The 15560-nt window shown below is 28.0% G+C and overlaps 1 pseudogene; it reads right to left on the reverse strand.

The window, feature by feature from the left end:
• Nucleotides 1-365: 365 nt before the first annotated feature.
• Nucleotides 366-15166, reverse strand: LOC111895028 (actin-66-like; annotated as a pseudogene).
• Nucleotides 15167-15560: the final 394 nt, after the last annotated feature.

The following is a 15560-nucleotide window of genomic DNA, read 5'->3' on the forward strand; positions in this document are numbered from 1 at the left end:
CAATTTAAGTGTTATGTTTTAGGTACTTCTGATGATCGGGACAAGACAAATGCATGATCGTACACTTCATTCGGTGATATTTTTTGGAGGTTTCATGATACTTTGATTGTGGGATAGTTGTATTTGATACTTGGTTTATGACTTGAGTTTTGATTGAAAACAATGATTTTACATAAATTGAAAATTTAAAAATATTATTGTGATTTTTAGGTTGTTATATCATGTTTTTTCATAAATAAATTTTAGTGTGAGAATTTTTTATAAACTAGGGTAAAATAGTAGTTTTTTTTGGAAATTGGCGTAATAATTTTATCTGAAAGGAAGCCTTCGTTGTCGATGTCAGCCTTTGCCTTTTTTAATGCACGTAAAACGTAAAATGAAAAGTAGATAATTCACATGAAATAAAAACAAACTAGGCTATCAAAAACATAAAAACAAGTACTTATACGCATTTCCTATGGACGAAAGATACACCACACTCACCACATTCTTCTCAACAACATAAAAAACAAGTACTTATAACCATTTCCTATGAATAATAGATACACCACACTCATCATATTCTTCCTTGGAGATACAATCCTATCACACAGAGAAAAAAAAAGTCAAATAGAAAAATTTGCCAAGCATTATGCAAAATAGCAATACTATATAGTCTTGTTACCAATATGGGCAATGTCGTTACTTATTTCTCTATAACAGGAATATACTTTTACTTCTTTATGCATATACTTACCAATAATAACAATTGCAACTATGACAACGACGTATCGTTACTTACGATGTAGCTACGTTTTGAACCAAATAATAACACATAACCAGTGAGTCAATTTTTTATTAATAACAACAATGCTACTTTATTTTTTAGATGATTGATCGTTATATGTGTTTTTATCATAACCTGTTTATTCAAACAATACATTAAAATAAAAAAATGGAGATGCAATCGATTTGCTCGGAAAACTAACTATTGCAATCAGAACAGAAAAAAATCAGAAGCATAATCTAAATACTAAAAAAAATTAAAATGAAAAAATAATTTTAAATTTAAAAAAGAAAAGAAAAATGTAGCAAAATATATGATATAACTGTAATAGTAACATAACAAATAAAATAATTTAATAATAATACATTTAAATATGAACAATCTAGGGAATTAATTTAATAGAAAAAAGGAAATAATAATTATAAACCAATTTAAATAAATACATAAATTAATTAAAAAGCGATTAAAAGTGATTTGATAGAGTTATTTTATTATTTTATTTTAGTTTTTAAAACTTTTTTTAAGGAAGGTAGAGGTTTTTTAGGGTGGTTGTAAAAACAACCTGATAAGGGATTTTAGTATATGTATTCGTATTTGCAAATCTGAAAATGCAAATATCCGAAATGTGTTAAAATCACTATCAAAATCTGATTCTGAAATTCGGATACTTAAATTTCAAATATCCAAATTTTCGGATCGGATACTCGATTACAGATATAGATGCTATTCGAATCGATCTAAATTTTAGTTATCCACCTTTGGACATTCATATATAAAACCACACCTCTTAAAAAATTTATAGGAAAAAGTTAAAAACTTGTTAAAAAAAACTCAAAGAAATTATATTAAAAAAATGAAAATTTAAAATTTATTAAAATTTGAAACTACATCGTTAAAACTATACCCTTGGGATATATATATATATATATATATATATATATATATATATATATATATATATATATATATATATATATATATATATATATATATATATATATATATATATATATGTTCATGTTCATTTGAGACAATTCTAATTTTCTGAGACCGTGAGACCAAATTTAAAAATAATTTTAAAATGCAAAATAAATGGAAAAAATCCAAAAATTCTTTTTTTAAATATTATTTTCGGAATTTGAAATAACTAAAAAAAATAAAAAATAATAAAAAAAAATAAAAAAAATCCCGTTCTTTTGAAAAATACGTGAAATATTGTAATAGAATATTACATTGTACATATTCTAAAAAATAATTTTAAAATACAAAATAAATGGAAAAATCTAAAAATTCTTTTTTTAAATATTATTTTCGGAACTTGAATTAACTAAAAAAAATTTAAAAAAAATCCTGTTTTTTTGAAAAATACGTGAAATATTCAAATAGAATATTACATCGTACATATTCTAAAAAATAATTTTAAAATGCAAAATAAATGAAAAATCCAAAAAATCTTTTTTTAAATATTATTTTCGGAACTTGAATTAAGTAAAAAAAATAAAAAAATAATAAAAAATAACAAAATGCGTCTCACGGTCTCACAAAATTAGGTCGTCTCACATGAACCTAACTATCTCTCCCTCTCTCTCTCTCTCTCTCTCTCTCTCTATATATATATATATATATATATATATATATATATATATATATATAAATTCAAAAACAATTTTTTGATGAAATACTTAGGGGTTTTACTTTTTAAAACCACTCTAAAAAAACCTCTGACTTGCTTAAAAAAATCCCTTACCACATTACTCGTAATCATCTACAAATTATTATTATTATTATTATTATTATTATTATTATTATTATTATTATTATGAGATTTTTTAATATATGCCTAAAAAACATAGCAGAAATATTAATTATAACAATGTTATCACAATTAAATATGATATGTATTAGTTATAAAAAATATTCTTCTTAAAAAATATAAAATAAATTAATTATAGAGAATATTCTCTATAATTAATATATTTGACCTGGAAAAATTATCCATCATTAATAATTTTTAATCATTTTTAATCGAGTGTTGTAGGTATTCTTAGTATGTCTTCCCTGCACACACACACACACACATACACACACACATATATGTATATATATATATATATATATATATATATATATATATATATATATATATATATATCAAAATTCTCAAAATTAAAGCTTAATAGTTTTTTTGTTTATTTATTTAAATTTAAAAGAGAAAAAATATTTTCATTATAATAATTCATTATTTTTCATATTTTCCTATAAATTCAAATTTATCAAATATTTAGACCTTTATATTTTTTTTTTCAAATTAACCCATATAAATACATGACTCTCACAACTAATAATCAAATAGAACAAAAGAAAGATAAAGATTTAAGAGAAATTAAATATATCCTCATATTTTTTTTCGTACTATGTACCTATATATTTATGTTTGTGAGACACTTGTCATGTTTAAAAAAATTAGTAAATTTTTATATTACACCTTCATCATTTAAAACTGTTAGGGAGACAATACAAAGAAAAAATAAGAAAATATTTAATTTCTCAAGATTAAGAGGTGAAAAATAAAATAAAATTTCTGATTGTGAAGGAAAGTGAACTATGTTGTTATTCTTAGATTTTGTTAACAAATAATGTAAGATACTTACATTTTATTTATACTTATATTTTCTTTTACTGATAATAGCAATGTGCAACATACTTCACATTTTTTGTACTTAAATAGGAATGTAGTTACATTTGGTTGTTGATAGTAACAATTCTTAACAAGTGACAAAATATATGATGATACATTGTTCTTAATATTGCTATTACCAGTAAAACATGTAACGACATTGTTATTATTGGTAGAAATATAAAAACATCTTGCTATCATAAGTAAAAAAAATTGGTCATGTTGGTGGTAATGCCATTAAAGTAAGCTACTATTAGTTGTAATTTTCGTTATTTACTTAATGGGAAAAAGAAGAAACAAGGTTAATTAGTTTTTCCTTATTTGCTTAATGGGAAAAAGAAAGAAACAAGGTCTTAGTTTTACCTTTTTGAAGGTGGTGAGACATGCCATACTTGATCCTCCAATCCAGACACTATATTTCCGATCGGTCGGCGCAATCACCTTGATCCTCATGCTACTGGGGGCAAGGGCGGTAATTTCCTTCCTTATCCGGTCAGCAATCCCCGGGAACATGGTTGACCCACCACTAAGCACGATATTTTGATAAAGATCCCTCCTGATATCAACTTCACACGTCATGACCGAGGAGTATATAATCTCGTGAATACCAGCAGCGTCCATTCCAATCAGAGATGGCTGGAAGAGAACCTCCGGGCACCGAGATCTCTCACTCCCAATCGTGATCATCAACCCGTCCGGCAACTCATAGCTCTTTTCAACTGAAGAGCTACTTTTTGCGGTTTCGAGTTCTTGCTCGTAGTCGAGAGCCACATAAGCAAGATATTCTTTCATTTCACGAACAATTTCCCGTTCAGCTCTGGTGGTGAATGAGTAGCCTCTTTCGTTAATGATTCTCATTAGGGAATCTGTGAGGTCACGACCAGCAAGATCAAGACGTTTGATGGCATGACGAAGTGGGTAACCTTCGTAAATTGGGACTACGTGGGTCACACCTTCTCCAGAATCCAATACGATACCTAAATGCATGAAAAAGTATCGTCGAGTTATGTTTGCTTAAGGTAGGTTTAATTATCCTACCAAGAGGGAAAAAGAAACGGTGGATCTGACTTCGGCTTAAAAGTGTCTGGATAAAATTATACTCCCTCCGTCCCAATATTATTGTCCACAGACAAAAAACACACAGATTAAGAAAACATTAATTACCACTAACTTTATACAATAAAATGACAATTTTGTCCTTACTTTGCATTTAATGTTACATTAAATGCTTAGTTGGTTAAGTAATAATGAAAGGATATTTTGGTAAAAATGCTATTTATTTTTAGAAATTGACTATTATTTTGGGACAAACCAAAAAGGAAAGATGGACTATAATATTGGGACGGAGAGAGTAGTTTAAAAATGGTAAATGTTTAAAGGAAATGGACAATTAATTAAGGCACGAAATTGATTGGGTAATGAGATAGTAATGTTACTTTCCATATTCCATGTGTGGTTACCTAATGAATTTTATATTCACAAGAAAATGAAAATAAAAAATTGAACATGAAAAATTTTTATTGAAACCCAAAAGACGTAATGCATTAATGATAAAATGTATATTTAGTAGTGAAATTTTAGAAAGAAAAAAAAATCATAACTTACAATAATGAAATTTATTTATTCGAATTTACAAAAAGAAAACTGAGTTATATTTAAAATTTTCAATTTTTCATTCTATTCCAATGATTTTCTTATTCAATTATAGCAAACACTATCAGCAACTGGGATTAACTTTAAAGATTAGTCAAAATGTAATTGTAACATTAGATGTCCTATATTTCTCTCTACACAGCCATGGTTTTTCTATATAGTTTTTGAATTGTTGGTAACCTTTTGATATCATTTTCCCAATATAACAAATTAGCAATTCAGGTTATGTAAGTTAGAGTTGAAAAGCAAGAGTAATGTGAGACTAACCAGTTTTTCGATCAACCGCAAACAAAGAAAGCAGAGGGTGCATTGCAACATACATGGCAGGAACGTTGAAGGTTTCGAACATGATTTCAGTCATCTTTTGTCTGTTTACCTTCGGATTTAATGGTGCATCAGTAAGGAACAGGGTGCTCTTCAGGGTCAACACGAAGCTCATTTTGGAATGTGTGATGCCAGATCTTTTCCATATCGTCCCAATTGGTAATGATGCCATTCTCAATAGGATATTTTAAAGTCAAGTCTTTTCTTTTTGACTCGGCTTCATCTCCCACATAGGCATCTTTCTGACCACTGCCCATCATAACCCCACGTGGCTTACCCACAATACTGGGAAAGATTGCAGTGGGAGCATCATTACCAGCGAAACCCGCCTGTAATTAATTTAAGCAACAAAATGGTTTTTATACGATATTTGCAACCATGTTATGATTTAAGACAAAAGTATGCAAAATGATAACCGAAAATATCGTAACCTGGCCAATGTCTAAATGTAGGCCTGACAATCGTGTCGTGTTCGGGTTGACGTGTCGCGGGTTGGTGGGTTGGCAGGTCAAAATATGCCAACCCAAACACGACCCATTTAAATATACAGGTCACGGGTTGACGGGTTTGGAACATAAACTCATATATGACCCACCAACCCATTTATTTATACGCAGGGCCGGCCCAATACATGGGCGAGTTGGGCTAAGGCCCAGGGCAACATATAAGGAGGGGCATAAATTTAGTCCACTAAGTAATATGTATATTATGTTAGCCCAAAAGTTTAGTCCAAGAGCAAGAAGTTCAGTCGATCGTTTGGGAGCAAGGCAAGAGCGAATGCGTGTTGGTGAGCGCCAAATAATTGAATCACCTTGAGAATTGCAATAACCAAATCGGTAAATTCAGTCGCCCACAAGAAAAACGTACGAGTTTGTAGAGACCGAGGAGCCGGATCTAAATTCTAAATCGAATTAACAGATTCATTGATACCCTTTACCATCCTTCTACATCAGATTTCCATTCTTCAGTGTCATTAGTTTTCTTCAAATAAACCTACTGCTCCACTTAATCGATCATCTCAATAATATCATAGTATTGCGCTTTCAGATTTTTGATAGTATTGCGATTTTAGATTTCAGATTTGTGTGCAAGTTGGAGACTTGGAGCTCGATTTTTTTATTGTGAGTTCGATTTATGTTATAACCTGAAGGAAACTCCGGGGGCGACGAAAGTAGGAAGGACTTGTTGGATTTTTTGATTTCTGGTTTCTCTTCAATTGATTTGGGTAAGTTTTATTTTTCTTAATCTATTACTAATTTCTTTATAAACCTGCTGCCATCAATCATCATCTCTTAATTTGATCTTTGTGTTCTTGGTCAGGGGTTTGATTTATACATGAGTCGAGCATTTGGAAAGAATTCTGAAATCGATTTGGTGTTGTGATTCTTACTGTTTGTGTAATTTCTTTTCTACTGATGGTTTTCATTTCATCTGAGGTAGTCCTTAAAGCAGAAAGTTGAAATTTGGTGTTGTCACAAATTATTTTCAATAGTTTATTCAATGTTTTGTAGCTTTTTCTTATACTTTGTTTCTAATCTAGTGTAAACTCAAAATTTCAATGCTATTTCGGCCATGTTTGGAGGTATCCTTTTACGAGGTGGTCTTTTTTTGGCTATATTTTAAGAGCTTTGGATGGTTGGGGTGATCTGCTTTTACTGAAGTATCTGGTTAGAGATTTGGAAAGCTCATTGCTATTTTGAGTATGTCTTTATTTGATTTGCTTGATTGTTGTTTACTTTGACTGGAGATTCGCTATAATTATAGAAACATGTTTTTACATTTTACATAATCGTTGTGGGGAGTTTAATTAGCCCCTTTCAGATCTTTTATTGCTTGGTATATATTTGTCTTTATAGCTTTGCTGGCACTTTACATAAGAGCATTTAAATATATTTGTCTATGGCCTATGGGTGTTTGATATTACTGACAAAATGAAAGCATTTACAACAAAAGTTAATTAGTAAAATTTGTATAAATTTAATAAAACATGAAAGCAACTATAACTCTTTAGTTAGTAGCATTTGTATAGATTTGACAAATTTAATACTACATGAACTCTTCATTCTATACTTATAAAAGATGCATTTTTCCTAGCATCTCATGCATTTGAAACTCCCACTCCTCTTTTTCCTAGCACCTCATGCATTTGAAACTCCCACACCTCTTCAACTTCAAAATAATTAATCAATAATGAATATTGATTTGAAACTTCCATGTTTTTTCATATTTTCCAATGACTTTTCAAATGTATTTTAATAATGATTATTAATTACTTATACATCAAGCATATTATATAAGTTGTTACATGTGATTTATGAATCTTTGTTTCTCTCTTTAGTTCTTGGTTTCCTAAGCATCTCACTTTGAGTGAAATTCTTTCTGCATCTTCTTAGTTTATAATGTCACCAACTTGGAACATTTCAGTTTTAACAACATTGCACTACACTTCTCCAATCACTCATGCAAGAAGAATGTTGATTACATCGTGTTTTATGTAGTAAAGGCAAAATATGATTTGTTGTGCTATGGATTTAAAAAAAATGGTGGTTTCATATTGTATATATTTAATTGTAGTGGATGTCTAATATTAGGATTTGGTTCGTAAAATTCTTTTTCTATGTTAATATCTTTTTTTATGTTATATGAAGATTATTGTGCACTGTGGGTTGTTTTGTGGTAACTTTATGTTTGTATTATATTATAGTTTCCTTTTATGGGTGGTTGTAATTATACTTTATATTCGTAGTTGTATTTTAGTTTGTGTTTATGGTGTTTACGGGCAAGAAAAATATGAGAATGATCGATACTTTGATTGTAGGCGTTTTTTTGTTGTATGCATCATATATACGTTAAACATAGATGAACATTTAACCTTATGGCTTATGTTATGATAGAGTAAAGAAAATTATATTTGTTTTATTTAGGTACCTTTATCTTTGTGTTGAAAAAATCTTGCTACTCAAGTTTTATCTTTGCTCCACTCATATAAAAGAAATTCTAAGATGTTTACCTTTTTTTTTTTTAATATTTGAATGTGATTGTCCTTACTATTTTTTCCCTTTGGTGTATGGCACAAATGAACACAAGTAAGATTTAAAATAATTAGCATTATTAATAGTTTTATTTATAAATAAGTTAAAATTTCATCCAGTTGTAGTATGTGAAGTATTTTCAACCAAATATTTAATTTCCTTAACAATTAAATACCAATAGATGTTTATAATTCTCATTATATTAACAAATATTGTTTTTTCTATGATTAGTAAATAAATTTGTTATAAACACTCTCTTAAAGTTTTATCTTTGTTCCACTTACATAAAACAAATTCTTAGATGTTTTCCTTTTTTTTAATATTGGAATGCGATTTTCCTTTCTATTTTTGCCCTTTATTGTATGACACGATTGAAGACAAGTAAGATTTAAAATAATTAACATTATTGGTAACTTTATTTATAAATAACTTAAAATTCCATCCAGTTGTAGTATTTGAAGTATTTTCAACCAAATGCTTAATTTCATTAACAATTAAACACCAATAGATGTTTATAGTTCTCATTTTATTAACAAATATTGTTTTTATATGATTAGTAAAATAAAATTGTTATAACTATTCTCATAAAACAACATGATAACAATAATAACTTAAACAGCGTAAAATTAGAATATATATATATATATATATATATATATATATATATATATATATATATATATATATATATAGATTATAATACATTGGAAAATGATTAATGTTTGAAATTAATCATAAATGAAATAAAAAAATGTTTAAATAAATTGTTTTCTAATCAACAACGTCAATAGCTAAAAATATATCAAATAAAAAACTACATTTAACTAACTAAATTCACAAACAACATATAAATTGATTCCATTTAGATGATATGATCCTAAAATACACATATCTAAATTGATTGACCATAAGTAGATGTTATTATAATGATTTGGATTTAATATATATATATATATATATATATATATATATATATATACACACACACACACACACATTAGAGTATATTTAAAGTAATTATAATATTTTATAACATCTTAGAGCAATATTCATTTAAAACCTCATCTTTTAATTAATACCACTCAAATTTTTTCTTAATAATGACTTAAACACTCAAAAGTTTTATAACATATATATTATGTTTAATATGCATTTAATGAAAACATTACAATAAAAAGGTGAATCTTTTGTATAGACACACATATAAATAACATACAATTGACAATGAAAACAATCATAAAACCTTTTGTGTTGGTTATAAAACGTTTTTGTATTGGTTAAAAGTATTTTGACTATTTTTGGAATTATTTTATTATGGTAGAGCTTTTACCTTATATGTTTGTTATATATATATATATATATATATATATATATATATATATATATATATATATATATTGTAGTATTCTTTTATTACAATTGTTGTATGTTGTGGTTAAATCGTTAATGTTAATTATATTGTATACATGTTGTGATCATATATTATATATGTTGTTTCAAAAAATAATTAATTAAAATTTATGTATACTCTATATTTTTTAAGGGTGTATGGGTCAATTTGGTACTATTATAGGCCACAACAAAACCATAATCATTGCAATTGGTTAATGAATTTTGATAACCAATATGTATTGGTTAACATTTCAGTCCATTAATGGTGTTCAGTTATCGATTAATATCGGTTAACGACAACGGTTCAAAATGAAATGCAAATAAAAAATACATTACTATAAAATATGAGAAAGAAAAAAAATTGCTATAAAAAATACATTACTATAAAATGCGAGCAACAAAAAATAATTGCTATAAAAGTGAAAAATTAGAAAATAGGTTGCTAAAAATAAAAGTGGTAAATTAATGACGATTAACTAATCCCAAATTATATAAGTAAATCTAATTCAAAATTAAGTACTTGATAACCATGACATGATTACTCTTCAAATTCTCAGTTTCCAGTATAATTACACATTATATACATTATAATATATATGTATTCGGTTAATAAATATTAGAAATCACACCATCTTTTAGTAATTGTTCGATTATAACGGTTCAATTATATTGGTTGATTTGGTTTTGGTGTGGTTTTTCAGTTAATATGTTCACCCTCAATGTTTTCCATATAAGTCTTTTGAAATTCAAATTGTTAATCTTATCATGTTGTACTAATCTTGCGCAACGCGCGGGTATACGCCTACTATACTTATAAATGAAACATTTTTCCTTTCACCATATTTATTTGAAACTCTTATGTATTTTTCCTTTCACCACATTCCTTTGAAACTCCCATAAATTTTTAATTTCTTTCTAATAATGATTATATGTTGGTTAATAAGGTTAAATAAATATCAAACCTAAAGTGTAATCATATATAAACTAAATTTTATTATTAAAAGAATATATATTTTCTTCTACTTATAAAGTTATGTTTTTAACTTTTAACCTATTATACTTTATTTATTAGGTCTAATATGTCGTTGTATGTTAACCATTATCATTTTAAAGCTACAACTTTTGAATAATTTGTATAAAATAATTAAAATTTTAATTTAAATTCGACGTTACATGATCAACTTAAATATAAATTTTAGTTCAACTTAAACAACCCAAAGAATATTTTATAAATATTTAAAAGTGATAAATTGTAGTGTCTTTCTAATAAAAATTATAAGGTGGTTAATAAGATTAAATAAGTATCAAACCTAAAGTGTAATCATAAATAAACTAAATTTCAATATTAAAATAATATTTTACTTCTACTTATAAATGTATGTCTTTAACTGTAACATATTATACTAATTTTATTAGATTTAATATGTTGTTGTATATAAACCATTATCAGTTTAAAGCTATAATTTTTGAAAAGTTTGGACAAAATATTTAAATTGTTAATTTAAATATAACATTACAGGTTGAACTTCAATATAAATTTCAGTTCCACTTAAAAAATCCAAAAAGTATTTTGTGAATAGTTAAAAGTGATAAATTTTAGTGCTAAATGAAAAAACTAAATTGTAATATTAATTTAACTAAATTTTTTTCTAAATTTTTTTTATAATCGTTAAAAGTTTTCAAATAAATATCTTAAAATAACTTACAATAACAATAGTTAAAAATAACTCTATATAAATGATTATATTGTTACATTTAAAATAAAAAAAATGTTTGAGGTTTTAATAATTACAATGATTGAAATTAAAACGTTAAGCAAATAAATTTATAAAAAATAATTAAAAATTACAACTATAAATAACATTAAACCGTATATTATATTTAATATTATTCATGTGTAACCCGCGGGCAGGGATCGATCAAAAGATTGAGATTATGCAGTTTTAATAGATCTATATATATTATCATTTAATTTAAAATAATCAATATATTATATCAACTTAGTATATGAATTACTATATCAAATTTAATACCAACATTATTGTTATATTTAAAAAAACATATATTTGTAAAGATTTCAGATATATAGATGCTTCTGCACAACGCGTGGACATTCGCCTAGTTTTCTATATAAACTTCACATTAAACACTCCAAACTCACTTAATGAAAATGGACTGGCATCAGCCTTGTACTGTTGGGGCATTTATTTTTTGTCTCACCCCGGGTATGAAGAACTAATGGACCGGCCTTGTTTATACGGGTTCACAAGTTGACGGGTTCGTGGGTCCGAATTTTAAATATTTAAGTCTTAAATATCCAAATGAAAATTAAAAACATTCATAGAAACATGTTACAGACTTAGCCTCATAGGTTACGACTTATCACTACAAGAATAATGGGCATTAGTGGCGACGCTTTTAGCGGCGACAACCACCTTTAGCGGCGACACATAACTTTCGTGTTATGTGTCGCCGCTAAAAGGTGGTTGTCGCCGCTAATGCCTATCGACCCCGATCCGCGTCAAAATATGAGGTGAAACCCTAGCCGTTGATTTTTTCTCTAATCCAAGGACTGAAAATCGATATCGTACATACCAATACCGGCGACACCAATAGCGGCGACGGTGTCGCCGCTAATACTCGAAAATTTTGACCGCCAAAGTTTTCGCCCAAAGTTGTCACCGATAATACTCAAAAATTTTGACCATCAAAATTTCCCCCCAAAGGTGTCGTCGCTAATACTCTATATGTCGCAGCTAATACTCTACTTGTCGCCGCTAATACTCTTCGCAGATATAACCCCCTTCAGCTCCTTCTTCCCTCTTCTATGAACTCCCCTCTCTTTATCACCACCATGCTTCTCTGTCGGATTACATACTACCACATGCTTCTCTTATGTTTATTTTAAATTTTGTATGTAGAATGTGTATTTTATATATGTATGTGTATTTATATGTGTCTTTTGTATGTATTTGTGTATTAGTATGCATATATATACATATATATGTGTATATATACATATATGTGTGTTTTCATATGTGTATTATGTATGTATTTGTGTATTAGTATGTGTATCATGTATGTATATGTGTGTTTGTATATGTATGTATATGTTTTTATATGTGTATTATGTATGTATTTGTGTATGTATGGATGTGATTTTTGTTATATGTTTTTATAACGATTTTATATTTTTATAACAGTTTTTATATTTTTATAACAGTTTTTATAATTTTGTATATGGAAGAATGTTTTAAAAAAAATATTAAAAAAAGAGAAAACTACAATTAGCGGCGACACTTTTAGTGGCGACGGCAAGTATTAGCGGCGACTAGCTTATTAGCGGCGACAAAGTCAATAGCAGCGACAGAGTCAATAGCGGCGACTTTTATCATTAGCGGCGACAAACTGATCAATAGCGACGTGGCAGTACCGGCGACATGTCGCCGCTATTAGTATTACCGGCGACTTTTAAGACTTTTGCCGACGACTTTTGTCGCCGGTAATGACCTTTTTCCTTGTAGTGTATGACCTTAAACCATCCGTCATAAGTAATAATATCAAAACAATCAAATGGTCTATAAATAAATTGTATATATTATATAATACTTATTAAATATTAATACTTGATACATAAATACATTTAAAAATAAAATAATTTTTTTATTAAGAATATAAACGGGTTGGCGGGTCAATCCGTTTATTTTTTGAGAAACCCATATATGACCCGTTTAATAAACAGGCTAGCGGGTTGGCCGGTTAGCGGGTTGGCGGGTTGAAAAACTCAACCAAAACCCATTTATTTCGTGTCGTGTCGTGGATTGTGTCCAGAATTGTCAGCCCTATATAAATGCTTATTTGTCTAGAATTGCATTTTAGTAAAAGAATAAAACATCCTCGCATATTTCAATTTTCATCTATAAAACCTAATAAAAATGAAAAGTGTCCCGTGTTTAATTATTTATATTGTGTCCCTTATTTACCTATTTCTTCAATGGAATGAAATGAAGCTACATTTAGCATTTGTACCTTGAAAACATGTGACTAGTTAAATGTTGCATATTTTGTTAATTAATAGATAGAAACATACTTGTATATTTCCTTTAGAAAACTAATACATATATAGACCCGAAATGTTACACCTTTTTACCAATTTATGCAACAAAATTTCACACTTTTACCAATTTATGCAACTCTTACAAATTATGCAAGTAGGTTTGAATTGGTTAAATAGGCGTTCATAAGATAATTGCGTATATAGGTGTGACATAATCAAAATAGTTGCATATTTTGTCCAAAATACCAATCTGTTGCATAATGGAGAAAAAGTATATTTGATGGTTCAATGCCTAAGCAAACTTTTAAGTTTATTTATATAAAAAAAATCCAAAGTACATGAATACAAATAAATTAACCAAGTTCAAATAATTACGACAAAGAACATAAGAGTTATGTTTACCTTCATCATTCGAGTTCCATTGTCAATAACAATGGGCTCCATATCCCCAAAGTCCTCCATTTCTATAAGCCTGCATCACAAACATCAAATATACAATAACTTTACACAGAAAAATCTCCTACGTGCCGATTGTCGATAGTTTTCAACTTGGTTAACAAGAAATTAATATGCACAAAAATCTCGGAATTATCATTATATACATGTTAATTAAACATTGTCCTAAGTCAATTCTCATATGGTGAAAAAAACAAAAAAATCACACCAAACAGAAGATCAAACTTACCAATTATTACCCGACAGATCTGATGACAATCATCAATGGATATTCACATATTCAAAAGATACCGTCAAAATCAAGCATGCATGCAGTTCAAGCTGATAGTAAATCCCTCAGTAATTAATAAAGAACAAAATAATCGAAGTACATGGATATATTCAATCTAACCAGAAATACTACTCATCAGTTATAGATCTTCATGATATATATGCCACATAATTCAGACTCAAATAAGTCAATCATAACAAAGAACTGGCCATATTATGCCAAAAAAGCAGATATGATCGATTGTATATACTGTGAGAAATCAATACAGAACAATTTCGATTTTACTTGAAGAGACTCAGATTGGAAGTTCAAAACCATAAAACCATTAGAATTACAAGATAATCAAAGCAAACCTTTAGAATTTCAGATAGAAGAGTAAGCAGCAGAAAGCAACCTCAACTCGCAGGCAACTCAAACACTAGGCTCGATCCGGTTGTCCGTTCAGTGAAGAATGATAGAGGGAAAGAAATAGATTGTTATATAGGAGAGGATATATGGTGTATCTATTTTTATTTTTTAAAATATGAGCTGCAAAGGGGAGAGGAAGGAATCATTAGAAATTCTCCTGTTCGTCCGATTTAACTTTTGTACAAATTACTATCATGATAATGATGGGTCAATAACTAATAAATATTATAAACTCTAGCATGTATATACATTTAAAATTATCCACAGGATGTTATGATCGATCAAGTATACCCAACAATTGTAAAACTTACTTTCAAAGAATTCAATAAATCAGATGGGATTCAATGTTAAAGATATTGCGTGCATTGCCGAAAAACAATATAGAAACCTAAATATTAGTCAACTCTCCCTCTCTCTTTAAAATAATGAGTAGTCATCTTGCATAGCCTTGCAAGTTGAACATATACAACTTAAGCTATTAGTCAACTCCTTACATAAACATAATTGATGTTTTAATTTAAAAA

The sequence above is a fragment of the Lactuca sativa genome, chromosome 5, assembly GCF_002870075.4.
Source record: "Lactuca sativa cultivar Salinas chromosome 5, Lsat_Salinas_v11, whole genome shotgun sequence".
Lineage (NCBI taxonomy): Eukaryota > Viridiplantae > Streptophyta > Magnoliopsida > Asterales > Asteraceae > Lactuca > Lactuca sativa.